This window comes from Giraffa tippelskirchi, chromosome 8 (assembly GCF_054371585.1).
Source record: "Giraffa tippelskirchi isolate mGirTip1 chromosome 8, T2T-mGirTip1v1.2.pri, whole genome shotgun sequence".
NCBI lineage: Eukaryota > Metazoa > Chordata > Mammalia > Artiodactyla > Giraffidae > Giraffa > Giraffa tippelskirchi.
This window is the reverse complement of record NC_137282.1, coordinates 155,476,816-155,497,188: the sequence shown is the minus strand read 5'-3', so window position 1 is coordinate 155,497,188 and position 20,373 is coordinate 155,476,816. Positions and strand designations below refer to the sequence as shown.

Below are 20,373 nucleotides of genomic sequence, written 5' to 3'. Positions count from 1 at the left end.
CACCCTTCTAGGATGTCACAGGGCACCAGGCTGAGCCTCCTGCGCTACACAGCAACTTCCCATTAGCTATCTGTTTTACGCATGGTAATGTATATATTTCAGTGCTACTCTCTCAATTTGTCCCACCCTCTCCTTCCTTCGGTGTGTCCACAAATCTTTTCTCTATGACTATTTGCCCTGCAGATAGGTTCATCAGGACTGTTTTTCTAGATTCCATATATATGCGTTAATATACGATATTTGTTTTTCTCTTTCTGACTTACTTCACTCTTTATAACAGGCTCTAGGTTCATCCAGAAAGAGGTGGTCTTAAAGGTTATACCATGCAAGGATCAGGTTGTAATCTGGCTATAGTGTGGATTAGACCTTACTGCTTAGATACTGTTGAATAAAGAATAAGCCCCCAAATCTCAGTGACTTGCATCACAGACGTTTATTTTTCTTGCTCACAGGTCTGCAGGGTGGCTGAGGCTCAGCTGATCTTGGTTGGACTCGGTTGGGTCATATCTCCACTTTGGGCCTCCTTTCTCTCTCTCTTTCTGGGACTGGCACTGCCTGGGGCATGTTCTTCTTGTGGTTACAGCAGAAACACAAGAGGCCAACTCAAGTCAGGCAAACACATCTGAAGCTTCTGCTACATTATTTCCCCTAACATTCTGTCATCCAAAACAACTCATGTGACCAAGCCAAATATCAGTGGGGTGAGGAGGGCTTCCCTGGTGGCTCCGTGGTAAAGAATCCAGCTGCCATTGCAGGAGACATGAGTTTGAACCCTGGTCTGGGGAAGATCCCACATGCCTCAGAGCAACTAAGCCCGTACACCGCAAATATTGAGCTGTGCTCTAGAGTCTGGGAACTGCAACTAGAGAGTAGCCCTGCTCTCTGCAGCTAGAAAAAAGCCCTTGCAGCAATGAAGACCCAGCACAGCCAAAGATAAATAAACAAAATAAAACAGGGTGAGGAAATACTCTACACTGGTTTTCATTGACTGCAAGTCACATGGCAAAGGTCATGGATATATAATTCTATATAACTGGGAAAGAGTGAAGAATGGAAAACCATAATTCAATCTGCCACAGTCACATATTTGGAAAAAAGAAAACAACAACCAGTTGAAAAATTGCAAACAGCACAGATAAGAACCTATAGTGGAGAACACAGGTATAGCTGACTTGAAAAGACTGATAACTACATTATCTTTAAGATTTTGGAGGTTTGTAATAGGACTAATGCTGACTAGTTCATCTTCCTGGATAAACAAAATCATAGTAGACCAAAATTAAATAAGAACTTGAACTGGATGAAAATCTTCTCTATTTGGGAGTTACAACGTCAGCAGAAGTTACTGGAAGAGGTACAGTATTCATTTCTGACTCTTCCGGGAGAGAGCTGTGTTTCAGATCACAGAGGTGCCTGGACAAAGTGAGCCCTTCAGGCCTTTTTTGGTTCTATGTTCCTGTGATGTCAGTGTTACTTCCCCTCCCAAAACCCCCAACAGTGGCCGAGTGTCAGAATGCCGCATGACAAGACCCATGACGGTCTGTGCGAGTTCTTCTTTTGGTTCCTCTCGCAGGAAGGGAGGGAGGAGGAGTGAAAAGTCGCAAGTTCGCTTTGGGGGTCATGGTCCTGGGATGGCTAACTGATGCCAAGATGCTACCCCAGGAAGCCCGGTTGCCAACCCCTGGCAGCATCCCTGTACTGAAAGGTGTTGTGGGGTGGGGTGGGGGTGGGGGAACAAGAGACACCTGATTTGTGTGGACAGGGCTTCAGACAAAAAACAGATTCTACTTTCAAAATTTTCATACAGATCTTAGGACCTTCAGAAATAACCTAGGTGGAACTATGTTATCAAACCTCAGTGCACAGAGGGGGATGGTACCAGTGATCTCCCAGGGCTGCAGTACAAATTGGATCAGAAAATGTATGTAGCGTTTCCAGTACCATGTCCAGCAATATGAGGTATTAAGTAATTGGTAGCTTTTTTTTTTTAACTTTTTATTTTGTATTGGGATATAGCTGATTAACAGTGTTATGACAGTTTCAGATATAACACCAAAAACATCCCATTATGGAAATAGATGATTTTTTTATTCTTAAAATTCAATTTGGTGATATGTAGGCACTGCTAACCTCAGGTAGAATTGCCAGTGGCAGATCCGAGGTGCTGGTAAAAAAATTTCTAAGAGGGTCCCAGCAAAGGAAGTCTGGTTAAGAAACTCATACAAAGAAATGCTTACTGAAAGGAGGCATTATCTGGCCTTGGGCCCCATGGCTGACACAAAGTAGGTAATTTGCACAGGCCTCGCCAAACCTTATTGGTTTCCAGGTGCCAGTCTCGAACTTGACTGACTGAGTGGCTTATAATTTGCTCCAGGGCGAAGGAAGGGTCTTACCCACCCTTGTGGGCTCCCTCAGGTTAAGCCCAATGGATTTCACATTCAAGGTGCTCAGTTAATGAATGTTTACTGAGTGACTGAAGACACCCAGAATCACCCTGTATCCTTAGTACATCTACATCAGCTCAGGGCTGCACTGAGTTTTAAATCATGGGCTAAAAAGGAACATAAAGTATATGATTATACCTTGGGGTGTAGGAGGCGTTCTATCTTCTGAGACCGTCACATTAGCGGAGTTTGAGAATCAGGACTCTGTGTTGAATTAGCTCCGTAATGAACCACACTGGTGGCTCCTCTGCTAGGGATTCTGGTTGACACTTAATTAAGCTTTGATAGACCTCTCCCCAAACTCACTGAGAACTTTTACTTTTTGTCCTGTGCCAAAGTATAAAACTAGATTCAAGGGAACTTCCTGAGAAGAGGCCAAACTTGGCCTCTTGTGGGTTCCACATGAGAACCCGCCAGAACGTCACCAGCCTTTGTAAGTTCCACCTGGTTTCCTGTCTCCCAGCCAGCTGTACCTGTTTACGTCACCAGGAGACCAGGCCCTGACCTGGACTTATGCCAAGGGCACCAGTAGCTCTCCCAGCAGGTGCCCAGAGGCTGGAGTCCTTGCCTCTGAACTTGTTCCCTCTGTCCTTGACCCTGTTCCCACATCGACACCCCCCAAGCTCACCACTAGTCTACCTGCCAACCCCCCTATCTGGGATGACATTCTAGATTTTGTATCTCAACCAACAGAACTTGAACTTGAGTCCTAATTCCCCTTCCCTGTCTTCAGTCCATGAACCTTATGTAGCCACTTGCATTTATTAGTACAATTGTGCTTGTGAACTCAGACCTGTGAGCAGCAAGCAGACGGGGTCAGGAGTGGAGGTGGTGGGATGAGAGGGACACGGGTCTCTTTCCTAATCCTTCCCTTCCCCGCTTCAGGGACCACACGGTGCAGAGCAGCAGTTCTCCGCCTCAGGGACAAGCAGCCGTGTGAGATGCTGAGTGGTCGCCGGAACCCACCATCAGTTCAGCTGCAGTGGGGGGGATGGGGGTTGGCGAAGGGAAACCAGAGAGCGGGTTAGCCTCTCATGACTGGATGAAGGGGCCAGTGCCTCACCGTTCTGACCAGTGTTTCCAAATCTTGCTCCTTTATTTTTAAGAGAAAGCAAAAAAAAAACCAACTGGATTTTTTTTTTTTTAATGCAAGATACCCCAGTTTCCAACACTGGCCCACTTATTTTAAAAAATCTGTGCTGGCTGATTAAAACCACCTGAGGGCTGGGTTGAGACCTGTGGGCTGCTGGCAGGCGGTTCCTTGGTTCCTTGGGGCATCATTCTTACCCGCCCTTCACATACGGCGGGCCCCCAAGGAGTGGAAGAGCTGGGGTCTGAACCCACTCCCTTCAACTCCAAGTCTGCGGGTCTGGCCACCACGGTCAGCAATTCCCCAGTGACTGAGTATCCTCCACACACAACCCGACGGGCTGGTGCCTGGGACACAGAGCCTTCATTCAGCTCCTGTTAACACCGCGTCCACCACATGCCAAAGGTCTGTCTGGGCAGGTGGGTCTTAGCGCTCTGCCATGAAGCTCATCCGGGTCCCTAGGGTCACATCGAGTCAGACGTGACTGAAGCGACTTAGCTCACACATGAAGCTCTTCTCAGCACAGTGGGAGCCTCAGGGCCTCCCACGATGGCCTCAGAGCGTATCCTGTGTCCCCCGCAGACGTGTGCTGGGCCTCCCTTCACTGCCCAAGGTGGCCGTGGGGGCAGGAAGCCGGGCTCTCCTGCTCCAGCCTTCCCTGACACCTTGGACGTAAACTTCTCTCCACTTTCTCCCTCCGTGAGCCTGTGGTGAAGACTACCCACCACACTAACTAGTCCGAAGTTGGACTCAGATGGTCTGAGAGTTGCCCCGACTTTTGCTGTCATCTCCCAGCATGATCTCAGACTCTCTCTTCACCTCGAAGGCCAAACAAGAGCCTTCAACCAGTGCTCTGTCGAGACTCTGAATGCGTGCGACAGAAAACCCAACTCAAGCCGGCGCGGGCAAACACTTGATGGTTGGCGTCATTAAGTAAAAACAGCAGGCGTTTGAACACGATTTCCACAAATTGGTCTCTTAGGTCTCAGCTCTGCTATCTTCTGTTTTGACTTCCTTTCAAGGTGGTAGCCGGTCACTCCAGGCCTACAGCTTCCTGGACTCATGTGCGGTGAAAAAGAGGAAGGTGGCTTCTCTTCACACAGCCGCAGCTAAAGGCTTATGGTGGGCCACTGGCTCACTCTGTGTTGGGCGCCTGACCCCGGGCCAGTCCCTATGGCCAGAGAAATTTGACATACAGAATCGTGTTGCATGGGCTGGGCAAGCCTGGGGGAAAGTCAGGGTATGGCCAGAGGGGCAAAGGGGTTCTAGGTATTCAACTTTCTGATTGACCTCATTTTATGTTTTGATATGTAGAACACTGAAAGGCAACCCAAAGTCAGAACTATATAGAAAGGAAGGCTCAGAGAAGCATAGTTCCATGCTGTAGTTCACCGCTCCCCGCCGCTCCCTGGACCTCCCACCGCCCTGGTGCACCTTGGAAACCAGCTACATTGCTTTTTGGATTGTTCTTCCTGTGCATCTTTTTGTAAAGAGAAGCAGATATATTCAAACATGATTATTTCCCTTATTTCTTACATGGAAGAGAGCAGATGACACATGTTCTTTTGTACTTTGCCTTTTCACTTCATAACATCTCCTGGAAATCATTCCGTCTCTGCTCATAGAGCTCTTTCTCATATTTTGTAATATCTCAGGACCTTGTTGTGTGTGTACCATATTTAATTCAACCAATCTCCTGTGCTTGGGCATTTAGGGAGTTTCCAATATTTTGTGATGATAAATAATGCTGCAATGTATAACCTTGGGTATCTGTAGTTTCTTTTCATTGAAGTATAATTGATTTACAATGTTGTGTTAGTTTCAGGTATACAGCAAAGTGATATATATATATATATATATTCATACATATATATTTATACATATATATATTCTTTTCAGAATCTTTTCCATTATAGGTTATTACACGATATTGAGTATAGTTCCCTGTGCTATACAGTGGGTTCTGAGTATCCATATCTTTATATTGCTAGAGGTATCTATTTGGAGTAAATTTCTAAGAGACGAATTGCTGGGTGGAAGGGTAAATACATGCATAGTTTGTTAGGTATTTCCCAAGTTCCGCTCCTTAGAGGTTGTCCCACATCACAAGCCCATCAGCAGTGTTCCTGAGTGCCTGTTTCTTTAGTCTCACCCTCAGAGGGTATTGTTAAGGTCTTGAATTTTTTTTGTTTGCTAACATGACAGGTAAAAATGTTATTCAATGTAGGTTTCATATGCATTTTTATCAACAGTGAAATTGATTACACTTTCATATATTTGAATGTTATATTTCATTTAATGGATTGTCTATTCATGTCTTTTACCCACTTTGCTACTGGATTTTTGGCCTTCCTTAATTTAAAAAATATTAGATATTTGTTCTTTATGATCTATGCTACAAATACTTTTCTGTCAGTTTTCATTTGTATTTTGATTATGCTTTTTTTTGTAATCAAATTTATTGGTTTCTCCTTTGCAGCATGCAGATTTTTAGTTATATTAAAAAAATATTTTCCTACCCAGGTTATGTAAAAGTTAATCCATATTTTCTCCTAATACCTGAGAAATTTTATTTTGTATATAGATCTTTGGTTAATTAGATAACTATGGGAGATTAACCCTGAATATTCATTGGAAAGACTGATGCTGAAGCTGAAGCTCCAATACTTTGGCCACCCAATGTGAAGAGCTGACTCATTGGAAAAGACCCAGATGCTGGGAAAGATAGAAGGCAGGAGGAGAAGGGGATGACAGAGGTTGAGATGGTTGGATGGCATCACTGACTCAGTGGACATGAGTTTGAGCAAGCTCTGGGAGATAGTGAAGGACAGGGAGGCCTGGCAGTGCGGCAGTCCATGAACTTGCAAAGAGTTGGACACGAATGAAAGACTGAACAACATCAAATTCTTGTATATAGTGCAAGAAATAGATTAAATTTATTTTTTAAATGACTATCCAGTTAGCCTAACACCAGTCAGCCCCAGTGATTCTGAGATATCTCCTTTATCATAACCTAGATTTCTTCAAGTATTCGGGCCTATTTCTTGACTTCTCATTTTGTTCCATTGGTCTGCATTTTTAAGTGTTGCTACCATGTTGTTTTGATTATAGAGGCTTTGTTGTGTGTATTTATATCCTGTAGGACCACTCCTCTTTCACAGAAGATTGCTTTTAAAAGACAGGAGTTATTATAGAACATTAGTAGGCAGAGGGAAATGACCAAGTAGAGATATGAGTCAGGAGACAGAGAGGGGAAAATTGTGATGTCCTTGAATAAGCACAAGCAGAGAATTCTGAAAGGAGCCAGAGAATACAGATTCAGAAGTTGGGAGATTTGCTGGGGAGAAGAATTCTCTTCTGACTTTATTCCCCAGTGAAATAGAACCAAAGTCAACAGCTGAGTGTGGGGGAAGTGGAGGAGAAGGCGAATCACTCAGACTATGCTGAGGGCCTACTTGAGGTCTGTGGTCATAAATGGAAAGCAAGACCCATGTGCAGAGTTATGTTTTCCTCTAGCCTCACATGATGGCTTGAAGATGAGGGCTGAGCCGACAGGGGGTTGAGTTTATATCCAGTTGGGATTTAGCCAAACAAGCATGGCCAACGGAAAGAGAGATTAAGTAGTAAAGGCAACATGGTTGCAAGTAAGCAGAATGATGGACCAGGAATCCAAGTTGGGTAAGGAGGGAAATGAGGACAGTGGCCACTCCAGTGTTCTTGCCTGGAGAATCCCAGGGATGGGGGAGCCTGGTGGGCTGCCGTCTATGGGGTCACACAGAGTTGGACAATACTGAAGCGACTTAGCAGCAGCAGCAGCAGCAGCAGAGGACAGTGGGAAAGGGGGGTGGATGTGAAGGCTATCGTGATGATGGGTTAATACTGAAAGCATTTAAGAGATGTTGGAGTCTTTGGAAGGGGAAGTGATGGTCCTGGGGTGGGTGGATAAGATGAGCTAGAAGAAAAGATGTCAACAAAGATGTAAAAAGACTGGTCAGATTGTCTTTGTGGTTGGGATGGTAGTGACAGAGAAACAGTGAGCCTGATCCTAAAATCTCCATGAGTGAAGGACAGTGGCTGGCAGGTTGGAGCTGCCTGCAAATAAGAGTGGGGAGCGGGTGGGATCTCAAGGGTCCTCAGGGACCCGCAGAATTTCAGCACTGGAAGTTCAGGTCCCCACCACCCTTAGGAGTCTCCTCAAGCTCCTCTTTCATCTATTCCCTTGGCAGCCTTCCAGGGTTGATTAAGCTGTCAAGTCAGAGAATAAGAAGCTTGCCTAAGAGATTTGTCTTGAAGTCTGTAGAGCCTGGCATCCCTTAAAACACAAAGACGATTTGAGAGCCCTGAAGGAGATGGTAGAGCTAAGTGGGATGCTTTCTGCAGGGCTGGCATGAATTCTACCATAGGGAAGATCCTGGAATTCCTTTGCAGTGCTGGCCAGGTGAACAGAGAGGCTACGTGCTGTCAAACAGGAACACAACAGGGTGAGCTTAAACCGTCAAAGGGTCAAGTACCCTGGACAGTCCTCCCTGGCTGCAGAATCAAAGCCAAAGCTGTTTCTAAAGGAGTTCCTAGGTGTTGAAAAGCCATCTTCCTACTTCAAGTATCCTGTTGCATCCAGACTTCCTGAGACTCCCCAAACATCTGAAGTTCGATCCTGGAAGCTGGTGTGTCCCAGCTAGGTGAGCTGGATCTGGGCCTCCTTCAGAAGACCAGAGCTCTCATGAGCCTTGGCTCACTTGAGGCTGACTGTGCCCGAGACCTGTCAACAGGAAGGGGCCCAGGTCTTGACGAGGGAGAAATGGATAAGGTGAGATGGTTAACCTTTGGGGGTGCAGGAATATTCAATGGATTTAGGATGGGGCCATTTGTGAGGTGACAGGACATGTGGAGTGTCATATCTGAGTGCTGAGAATGAAAGCTTACGGTCTAGGGCCAGTTAAGATGTTAGAAATAGAATTCAAGGTTATTTTCAGTCATGTATAGTAATTTGGGCTTCCCTGGTGGCTCAGACGGTAAAGAGTCCGCTTGCAATGCAGGAGATCTAGTTTGATTCCTGGGTTGGGAAGGTGCCCCTGTAGGAGGTCATGCCAACCCACTCCATTATTCTTGCCTGGAGAATTCCATGGACAGAGGAGCCTGGTGGACTATAGTTGATAAGGTCACAAAGAGTCGGATGTGACTCAGCCACTAAGCACAAACACATAATAATTTGGAAGCTGGCGTAGATGTAGAAGAAAAGTGCATACTGGACTCGGAGCCCACTGACTGGTGCTCATTTGGACAGAACGGGTGAGAAAACCCCATCTCTCTTTCCCAGCTGGGTCTCAGGAGGTCCTGTGTGGAGGAGGGCCAGGTCCTGTCCGCTCTTACTCTTAGGCGGGGATTTGCCAGTGGGACTGCGTTCTGAGATTAACAGGTGGGGCTGGCACTGGGGTAGGAGAGGGGGCGAAGGTGGGGCAGGTAGGTTCCAGACACCTCCACCCTCATCCATTCCTGCGGCTCCCTTTGCTCAGAAAGAAGTGGTGATTGGGGGTTCCCAACCTTGAACCCCCATCCAAAAGAGACACCTCAGATCTTCTAGAAACACATACACACATACCCACTCCCACTTAGGCATAACATGGCTTCTCTGGTAGCTCAGTGGGTAAAGAATCTGCCTGCAGTGCTGGAGACCCGGGTTCGATCCCTGGGTCCAGTATTCTTGCCTGGAGAATCCCATGGATGGAGGAGCCTGGTGGGCTGCAGTCCATGGGGTCACAAAGAGTCAGGCATGACTGAATGACTAACACACACAAATCCACAAACCCAAAGTTGCAATTTTTCTCCCTCAGCTGCACACAATAGCTGTGGACCCTCTACTCACTCACCTGGGGTGAGAGAGCAGTGCCTCATCACACAGAGAACATGAACCCCAAACTCCAGAGTCTGGTAAGATACACAGGTATGTGGAGATGCTCTTAGGCAAACAAATTCCATATCTCCCACAGCGTTTAGAGTTAAGTTTCTGTCTACAACACCTGGCTCCAGGCTCAGCACTCAGGAAGCTCAGGAAACAAGTCTGAGGACCTTGGATGGGAATCCTTGCTGAGCTTGGGGGTCCTGGTCCCGCTTGACCCCCACCTTGCTGCCCAGAGTCCTCAGGCCAAGAGTCTGACCTTGTTTCCCAGCCTGACTTTCTTGTCCAAAACCTGGAAAAACACTGTCACATCCCCTGATGCTGATCATCTACCTTCCTGACTCCCCAACCCCAAACACACACACACACAACTTACGCCCACACATACACACACACTGTCTGTCTCCTCCAGCTTGGATCAACTTACTATAATTCAGATTGAATCTGGTATAATATAATTGAGATGTTGGCTTCTGCTCCCCAAACACTCACCTCTCTTCTTCCTGGTTGGCAGATATATGTTTTGAACTCACGTCCCCACACAAGCCTGCCTTTGGAATAGCAGACAGTTAGCTGTACCATCTTTTTTTTTTTTTGGCTGTGATGAGTCTCCATCGCTCACTCCCGTTGCATGGGCTTTTCTCTAATTGCTCCAAGTGGAGGCTACTCTCTAGTTATGGTGCGCCGGTTTCTCATTGCGGCCGCTTCTCTTGTTGCAGAGCACAGGCCCTGGGGTATGAGGGCTTCAGAGGGCTTCAGCAGTTGTGGCTCATGGGCTTAGTTTCTCTGAGATATGTGGGGTCTTCCCAGACCCCTTCCAGGGCCCAAGAGTGGGCTTTTGTCTAACACTTGGAAATGAATTGTCTGAGGAGACCCACATGCTGACAAAGGAAAAGATTTTATTGGAAAAAGGCACCCAGGTGGAGAGCAGTAGGGTAAGGGAACCCAGGAGAACTGCTCCGCCACGTGGCTTGAGTCTCAGAATTTATGGTCATGGGATTAGTTTTCGGGTTGTCTTTGGCCAATCATTCTGACTCAGGGTCTTTCCCGGTGGCGCACACATTGCTCAGCCAAGATGGATGCCAGCGAGAAGGATTCTGGGAGGTGGCAGGACATGTGGTGTCTCCTTTTGACCTTTCCCAGACTTCTCCCTTTGGTGATGGCTTATTAGTTCCATGTTCCTTACCAGGACCTCCTGTCATAAAATAACTCATGCTAATGGTCACTGTGGTGCCTGGCCAGGGCGGGCAGTTTCAGTTGGTGTGCTTCTCCTAACAAGACTAGGGATCGAACCAGTGTCCCCTGCATTGCCAGGTGGATTCTTAACCCCTGGACTGTCACAGGGAACCACAGGGAAGCCCTGTGCCTTCATGTTTAAACCTTTGTGTGTGTGCTAAGTCGCTTCAGTCGTGTCTGACTCTTTGTGACCCTATGGACTGCAGCCTGCCAGGCTCCTCTGTCCATGGGATTCTCCAGGCAAGAATGCTGGAATGGGTTGCCATGCCCTCCTCCGGGGGGCCTTTCGGACATAGGGATCTCTTACGTCTCTTGCATTGGCAGGTGGGTTCTTTACCACTAGCACCACTGTAAGTTCTATTCTGTTAGCCAGGAGACATAAAAAAGTCAGCCTTTAGCTCAGTGATGTCACAGGATTTTACTCACATGTAAGCTACTGTGTATGTGTTTTTAAGGAACTTTGACTTGCTTGCCTTTCTATTACGTAGGTGACCACAAGCAAATGTGAATTCTCTCTTCCCTTTTGGTTTGATGCTCACTTGTGTGACCTCAAGGACATTGATATAATCAGTTTTGTAGGGCACTAAAAGGTGGGCCCTGGGCTCCTCCTGGGATCACAGCAGAGTGGGCACAGATTCCGAAGCCCAGGTCAGGGACTGTGGAGCAGAGTATTCAAAATCTGGAGAGCCCAAAACACACAACTAATTAACACTGGTCTCCTGGGTCAGGCCCCTCTGGGCATCAATTCCCATAGGTAGAGAAATAGAATATCGCCCATCAGAATTACCTTAAAGACTAAGCAGCATGATGCGTGTGTGGTGTGTGTGGTAACCGCTCATTAGATGTTACTTTCTTTTCTCTTTCTCATCCTTAGTGGAGTGTGCTTTCTGTGGCACTGTCAATATCTGTTCTAGCTGATGAAACCCTTTAAAGAAGCTCAGATGCTTTTGTGCATGAAGCATCCCTTACAATTAGAGATGCACGCTCTGCCATCTTGGCTCTTCCTTGGGCAGCTGCACCCAGATCTGTTCAGGTGGGGGAGATCTGTCCTGGCCTTCCTCAAAACCATCATTTGTGTAGCATGCCTGGGGCTATGAACGGCAAGGAAATGAAGGAAAGCAAGCAACATCTGGTGTTAAACAAATACCATCATCTTACAAATGTCTTGTCTCTGGGATAATGATTCTTGTGTATGCAGAGCAAAGAAGGATGTCAACACCAGGACCCAATACTAGAGAAGAAACAGCTGAAAGGCAGTCATAGGGCTTCTCTACTGTGTCTCCAGCAAAATTCTATTTTGGAAAACAAGAGAAGGTGCTAATGTTCATAGCTTTTTCTCATACCAGACCGAAAACCCACCTCCTGCTCTCTGTTCTGATGAGCTGAATCCTGCAAAAATACATTGTGACAGTGGGTCAGTGTCTGGGGTGGTACCCAGCAAAGGGTGAGCTAGTGTGAACTCTATGAGCATCTTCTGTCTTGCTCTCTTGCCCCTAGCTGAGACCATTCCTGCTTTTGCTGCTGCGGGTACATTTGGGAGTTCCTGAGACATTCTCAAGCATCATCCAGAGAATTCTGCCTGTAAATGGCTAAGACAAATGTATTATGTCTTGCTTCATTATTATGGGTGTTATACCCCAAAGAATAAAAATGTTAATGAATCATTTTGTAACACTTAAAAGACTCCTGTTGAGCTATGATGGGAATGGCCTGGAGCCAAATGGCGATGGAGACCTTTGTCCTTGGCATCCACTTGCTCAGTCTTCTCTCCTCTTAGCATGATTTTTTTCTCTCTCAACTGAAATCCATCACCTAGTTTCACCTGAGGCAACCAGTCACCTCACGCTGACCCAGGCCATCAAAGATCCTCTCTGTCAGATTCCAGACAAGGCTGCTACCACCAAATGTTGTATCCTGTGACATAAATGGCAGTCATGGATGTGTTTATTTTGCCTGGCCTAGTGTTTTGAACAAAAATCAATGATCAATGGTTTATTTACAACAGGGGTCCCCAACCTCCAGGGTCTAATGCCTGATGATCTGCGGTGGAGCCGATGTAATAATAACAGAAACAAAGTGCGCAATAAATGTTATGTGCTTGAATCATCCTGAAACCACCTCCCTCCCCCTGAGGTCCGTGGAAAAATGATCTTCCATGAAACTGGTCCCTGGTGCCAAAAAGATTGGGGACAGCTGGTTTACAACATTTAAGAGATTTCATATAAATATCTAAATCCTCAGTTTCTCTGGAAAATAAAAATCCCAGACAGATTTGGCGAGGCTGGGTTAGCATTTTCAGATTAGCGGCAGTTGGTTGGAGCTGAGACATGGCTGCTCCTTATCGATGTGCTGCTGCTCCGTTTGCCATGGACCCCACTGCCCCTTACTGCCTCCCTTCTCTCTTAGGTCAAAATTAGTGCCAGGCAACTGGCTCTCTTTATTCCCTCACATTACCTTCCTGGCCCTACAGGTACCTGTTTGCAGTCTTTGTCTTAGATCTTCCAAGCTTCCAGTGATGCCAACCATGTGATCAGAAGGTTGGAATTTTCAGTGCCACCTACCTCCTCCATTCCCCTAATCTCCAGGTAGGAGAGAGGGGCTGGAAATCACGTTCAGTCACCAGTGGCCAATGGTTTAATTGAGCATGCCTAGGTAACAAAGCCTCCATAAAAAACTAAAAGGAACCCCGCAGAGCCAAAGCTTTCCTGAGAATGAAGAACAAAGCCAGAGGCATCACCCTCCATGGTTTCATCCTCCATATTAAAACCTATGGTAAGGGCTTTCTTCATAATTCAGTGGTTGAGAATCTGCCCCTATCTTACACCATACACAAAAATCAATTCAAAATGGATTAAAGACTTGAATGTAAGAAGTGAGACCATAAAAATCCTAGAAGAAAGAATCCATGCTAGGCTCTGGGACATCAGTATTTCTGATGACTTTTTTAAAATTTTTTTTTTATTTTGACACCAAAAGAGGAGACAACAAAGGCAAAAATAAACAAGCAGGACTACATAAACCTAAAAAGTATCTGCACAGTGAAGAAAACTGTCAACAAAATGTGAATCTATGAATGGGAGAAAATATTTGCCAATCACATACCTGATAAGGGGTAAATACTGCAAATATATAAAGAGCACATACAACTCAATAGCAAAAAAAAAATTCAATTAAAAAATGGGCAGAGGATCTGAATAACTATTTTTCCAAAGAAGACATACAGATGAAGGAGAAGGCTTTCCTCTAAAGCACCTCAAGTCAAGTCTGAGGCCAATTTCTCCGCGTATTGTTTTTGTGTAACTTGCCCCTGTTGTGAGCAGCGTCTCTAAGTGCTTCTAGTTTCTCAGAGGAGAAAAGCAAACCAGCCAGAAAAAGTACAGAAAGAGGAGGTCTTTCTGTTTACTTTCTTCATTAAGTGAACACACGAGCACATCCTGGAAAGTACAGGGTGACTAAGAAGTAGCCCAAAGGGAAAAACCTAATGGGGGAATTTTGTTAAAAGACAATTTACATATCCACACTTTGGATTTCCCTCTCAGCCTCTCTGTGGTTCTCAAAGCCCCTGGGAGAAGCCAGAGGGATGGAGGGTATACTCGAAGGTCTCATTGGCTTGAGGGCAAGGCTGCTGGACTGGGGCCCCAAGGCCCCATGGCCAGCTCGTAAGAGCCCTCCACATAGGGCTGCCTGTGGACCGGATGGCGCCTGACCACAAGCCTTGACTCTTGACACAGTTCAACCATGGTAGATTTGTTGGCTGGGTTAGTTCAAGTGCATTCTGTTCATTCAAAAACACTTCTCTGGAAAGGAGTTTCAGAAGACACCCTTGGGGCAAAGGGGAACCCCACCTTTTCTTTTTATAGGACTTTCTCATCTGTCAGGTCAGTCAACCCAAGAGGTGAGAGTCTGGGTAGAGAGAAGGGTGCCCAGGGTAGTCACCGAAGACTGTGCCCTCTGTCAGCCAGCAGCAGTCACCAGACGAGCTGTTCCTAGTCAGTCACAAACATCTTTTGCGTGTTCGTGATGTGCTCAGCATTTGATAGGCTTGATGACTTCAAATACCAAAAGTGTGTTTCCTGGCCCCTCCTGCAGGATTTTCCCTCAAAGCACATGCTTTACTCTCATTTCCTTTTTCTCCTGATCCAATCTCTGTCCCCGACCCCCCCAAATCCCATCCTCACTGTCCCTTCCCTTTATGTAAGACTGCCCTCTGACTCTTCACCCCACACCCCTCATCCCCAGCCTTAGACCTTCAGAGAAAAATTGTGCAGGGTCCAGACACAAAGCAAGTTCCACTTGAAGAAAGATGATCTGCCCACGTAAACTTCTTGAGAACACTCTTTGCACAGCTTAACGTGCTGCTTAGTAAATGTTTCATAGCAAAGCCAAACTTCCTCCTCTCCAGGCCCATCCCCCAGAGCCCCTGCCCTGGGAGGCGGAGGGGAGGAGAAGTAAGATAACCTTCTTGCTCTTTCTCCATCCCCAGCTTTCCAATGTCCAAATTCCAAATGTGATGACATGCTCTACTGGCAGGACCTTTGAGAGAAAACAGAACAACACAGCCACAGTCCTGGTGAAGTAGGCAGGAGAAAGGAGGGTCTGAGGGTCGGCAGAAGTGGCGAGGACACTGGCTATCTCTGTGTTTTGCCAAAGGTGAATGCATGCCTGCTACTGGCAGTGAGAATGGGTGAAGAGTGAGAAAGTGTTAGTTGCTCAGTCATGTCTGATTCTTTGTGACCCAATGGACTGTAGCCCACCAGGCTCCTCTGTCCATGGGATTCTCCAGGCAAGAATACTGGAGTGGTTTCCCATTCCTTTCTGATGGTTTAGGGTTCTCTTCTTAAAGTAATGGAGCAGACACACGTGAAGGTAACCACTAGTGGTTTCAGAACGACTGTATGCATGTCTTCATGTTCATTTTTCTTTTCCCTCTCCAATGGAAGTGAAGACCAAGCCATCTGTAAACTCTGTTCTCTTGTTCAAGGAAGACCCCCATGGTAGGGCTTGGATATGTCCCTGCCTGTAATCATTGCCACGTCTGGTACACCCTGAGATCCTCTAATTTTTTATTGCAGTGTGGCCTGTATAACCCAGGGATTCTTCATAAATAGCGGTCTTCTCAGAAATATGTTGATACCTCAGTGTGAGGGACTATTTAGAAGATGAGGAAGAACAGCATAAGGATGAAAATGAACGCGGGTAATTCAGTGGGTTTGGTGGGAGCCGCTGTGAAGCCACATTGTAGACTATTAAACGACAGATTGGCACGTTCTATTTTTAGGAACATGGTTTTCTGTGTAATGCAAAATAAATCCCATCTTTTGCAAATTTATAGAAATAATGAATAAACACTAACCAATATCTAGCTGCACCTGCAAGAGAGTAAGGGCGTTCTGGAGGGTGAAAAATGAAGAAAGAGCTGTGAACCTCAGGAACTGACACGGGCTTCTTGCTGGGGGCGGGGATAGGGTAAGAGAGTAGAGGGGGTACGGGTGGGAAAAGCAGTTGTTTGGGCTTCAGAACAGGCTGAGGAATTAAGGGACTTAGGGCTTAATAACAGCAGGTGGAGGAGAGGAAACCTGGACCCCAAGAGAGGAGAAAGTTGAAACTCAGCCCCCCTCCGCCACCCTCAGCAACAATGTAGGGATGAACTAAAAACTGCCTACTCACCCAGTGAGATGACAAAGAAGCTTTTAAAAAAAAAAAGTAAGTAAGTAAGTATTAGTCACTCAGTCGTGCCCAACTTTTTGCGACCCCATGGACGACAGCCTACCAGGCTCCTCTGTCCATGAGATTTTCCAGGCAAGGATACTGGAGTGGGTTGCCATTTTCTTCTCCAGGGGATCTTCCCAACCCAGGGATCAAACCCGGATCTCCTGCACTGCAGGGAGATTCTTTACCAACTGAGCTACAAGGGAAGCCCCAAAATAACAAAAGCTTCTCCCTTAATTTATTAATTTATAATCATAGAGGTGCCGGTTACAAAGATATGGTATTTAAATTTAAATTACTGGCATGGTCCAGGACACGTTCTACTAAAAGATCTTAGCATCAAGTTATGTAAAGCAACAAACTGATAAAATTTCAGAGATAAATGGGCAATTTCATAGTCACAGGGGGATTTTGGGACACATCTCTTTCGGTAACTGACAGTTTAAGATGACAAAAAGTAGGGCTATAGACTTGAGTAACTCAACGAGCAAGCTTGATCAGTCACCCATGTGGCAAAAGCACATTCTTTTCAAGAGCACATGACACGTACGTTGAAAAACCACACATTAGGTCCAAAGCATTTCTTGATAAACAGCAAAGAATCACACAGACCACATTCTTGAACATACTCAACTGTTAGACTCCAGTAGTAATGATTCAATCAAACCTCATATTTGGAATTTTGGAGGGGAAAAAAAACCCTTTAAGTAATTCATGACTATAAAAGCATCTTATGGAAGAGTCTAAGAACAAATTATTTTTTTTAAAAGATTTTTTATATGGACCATTTTTAGAGTCTTTATTGAATTTTTTACGATATTGGCCACACTGAGATCTTAGGTCCCCCGTGCTGTGTGCTAAGTTGTTTCAGTCGTGTCCAACTCTTTGTGACTGTATGGACCACAGCCTTCCAGGCTTCTCTGTCCATGGGATTCTCCAGGCAAGAATACTGGAGAGGGTTGCCAGGCCCTCCTCCAGGGGATCTTCCCCGTCCCAGGGATGGAATCCGCATCTCTTATGTCTCCTGCATTAGCAGGAGGGTTCTTTACCACTAGCACCATCTAGGAAGCCCCTTAGCTCCCCTAGTAGGGGTCAAACTCACATCTTCTGCATTGGAAGGCCAAGTATTAACCACTGGGCTTCCAGGAAAGTCCCAAATTCTCAATATTATAAGAAAGTTTGGCAAGGTCGCTGGCTACACAAAAGTAAATTTTTATTCATTGGCAATAAGCAACTAGAAAACTTCGTTTAGAAACTATCCTTGTGTAAATAGCACCCCCAAATATAGAGGTACCTCAGAATACATTGACCAAAAGACAGAAAATTTTTATGTATGAAATTTAAAAAATTCCTGAAGACCTAAATAAATGGAAAGATACTTAATACTGATGGATTTGTAGAGCTGATGTCTAAAGATGTTAATTTTCTGCAATTTATGAATTGAAACATATTCCTCTTAAAATTCAAACTAGATTTTTTGAGGTTCACAAGTTGATTCTAATGTGTGTAAGGCAGAGCAAAGAACCGAGAATTTCCAGGGCTACCAACATCTGAGGGCTCCTTCACTCCATCACCGTAGTAACACTTAAGAAAGAAGTGTTAGCTGCTCAGTCGTGTCCGAGTCTTTGTGACCCCTATGGATTGTAACCTGCCAGGCTCCTCTGTCCATGGGGTTTTCCATCAAGAATACTAACTTTAGTGTAATTAAGCAATAAAGAAAGTGATATTAGCACAGGGAGCCTCCCAGGTGGTGATAGTGGTAAAGAAACCACCTGCCAATGCAAGAGACATAAGAGACTCAGGTTCCATCCCTGTATGGGGAAGACCCCTAGAGTAGGAAAGGGCAACCCACTCCAGTATTCTTGCCTGGAAAATCCCATGGACAGAGGAGCCTGGTGGGCTACAATCCATAGGGTCGCAGAGTCGGACGTGACTGAAGTGACTGAGCATGCACGCACGCATTATCACAGGGAGAGACAGAATAGAGTCCAGAGACAGGCCCACACACATATGGAAATTTGTATATAACAGAGATGCTATTTCAACTTCAGTGGGGAAATAAAGACTTTAAGCAAGCAGCATTGGAACAATTGGTTATCCATATGGAAAAAATAATTTAGATCCGTACATCAAACCATAGTTAAATGGATTAAAGACCTACATATGAGAAAGCATGACTTTAAAAAGTTTTGGAAGAAAATAAAAGAGAATGTTTTTATGATCTCAGGGTAGGAAAAGACTTCTTAACCATAACACCAGAAGCATAAACCATGAATGAAAAAAAGCAATAAATTTGACTACATTAAAATATTTTTTTAAAGTCCTTTTGTACATTAAAGGCATCATAAAGTGAGAAATACAAAACTTAGACTTGGAGAAGCTCTTTGGCACACACTGTACCAAGAAAGGATTTTGCCCCAAATTTATAAACAGCTCCAGCGGAAAAGGTCAAATGATATGAGGATGCCGAATGGCTTTAAAAGATAAGAAATAATTTTCCTCTGTCCTAATAATCAATGGCATGTAAATTAAACAAAAGGGAACTAGTATTTCATATTCGTTAGACTGGCAAAAATGAAAAAGAATCTGATGATGCCAAGCTCTGTGGAGGAGAGTATAAATGGACACATACATTTTGGAGAACAAGATGGCAATATCTAATAAAGTGGTGGAATTGCTGGGTCAGATTAAAGCATCTCCAGCTCCATATAACATTGTTTGTAAAACTGAAGAATGGAAAGAAAGTGTAAATCCAGGTATGGGATCTACCAAGGGACAGATGTTTAATTAAGAATCTATTAGAGCTTCCCAGGTGGCCCAGTGGCTAAGAATCCACTTTGCAATGCAGGGGACACCAGTCCCATCCCTGGTCCGGAAAGATTCCCACATACTGAGGAGCAACTGAGCCCTTGCATCACAACTCTTGAGCCTGTGCTCTGGAGCCTGTGAGCGGAAACTGCTGAGTCTGCACGCTGCAGCTACTGAAGCCAGTGCATCTAAGCCTGCCCTCCACAACTAGAGAAAGCCTGCTCACAGCAACAAAAACCCAGTACAGCCAAAAGTAAATAAACATTAAAAATTAATGTGTCACTAAATAAAAATACAATTAAAAAAGGGTCTGTTGCATACAGATATGTTTGACTATTTTCTTTTCTGTACCTAGTTTTATATCCTTAAACATGTACTAATTGAAACAGTAATTTTAGTGGGGGTTCAGGGGAAAGGCCCTTACACAGATCTTGTGTGACGGTCAGTTGGTAGAGCCACATTCAGGGCAAATGAAAACGTCGTGTTCTGCCATTCTTTCTAACTTCTTGAGTAGACAAAGGCGGAAGAGTTAAATAGCAGTTTGCATCGGCAAGAGTGTTAGGAGAGAGGCATGTTCATGCACCACAGATGGGAATGAAGAGTGAGGGCCCCTCTGTGGAGGTAATTTCAGCAATATTTAACAAAGCTGTGAATTCCCCTTGACCTGGCACATTGTCTTCTAGGTATTTATTCCAAGAAAAGATATCATCTATATATACATTATGAAGCAAAGTGTTATCTACACAGAAGTTCATCATAATTATCACAGTGTTGTTTTAATAAGTGAAAGAAATAACTAATACTAACACTATCTAGGCTAGTAACCCTAGACTAAGCATGTCTAACACTAATAGGTTCTAATTTATCATACAACTGTCAGATGGACTATTATGCAGCGGTAACAATGATGATGTTGAATCCTTTTAATGATGTGGAAGCTCTTGCAAATATGAAGTTAATATGAATTAGGTTACAAAACAGCATGTGGAGTATCTATGCACTGAAGCAAAGACTCCAAAATGTAACCAGAGGTTATTTCTGGTTGGTCAGAGGCAACCTCTATTTTATTCTGGATTTTAAAGAAATCTTTCTTATACATTTTCTCCGTCTCTGTGCGTGTATGTGTGTATAACCTTTGTTTTAATAGGAGAGGTTGTCCTTTGCTGAAATAATTTAAACAGGCTTGATGC

The 20,373-nt window shown here is 45.0% G+C and overlaps 1 protein-coding gene across 1 annotated transcript in view; it reads left to right on the top strand.

Annotated features, from left to right (window-relative positions):
• The window catches only part of CD83 (CD83 molecule), a 176,498-nt gene that overhangs the window by 136,269 nt on the left and 19,856 nt on the right, over positions 1 to 20,373 (top strand). The window lies entirely within an intron of this gene.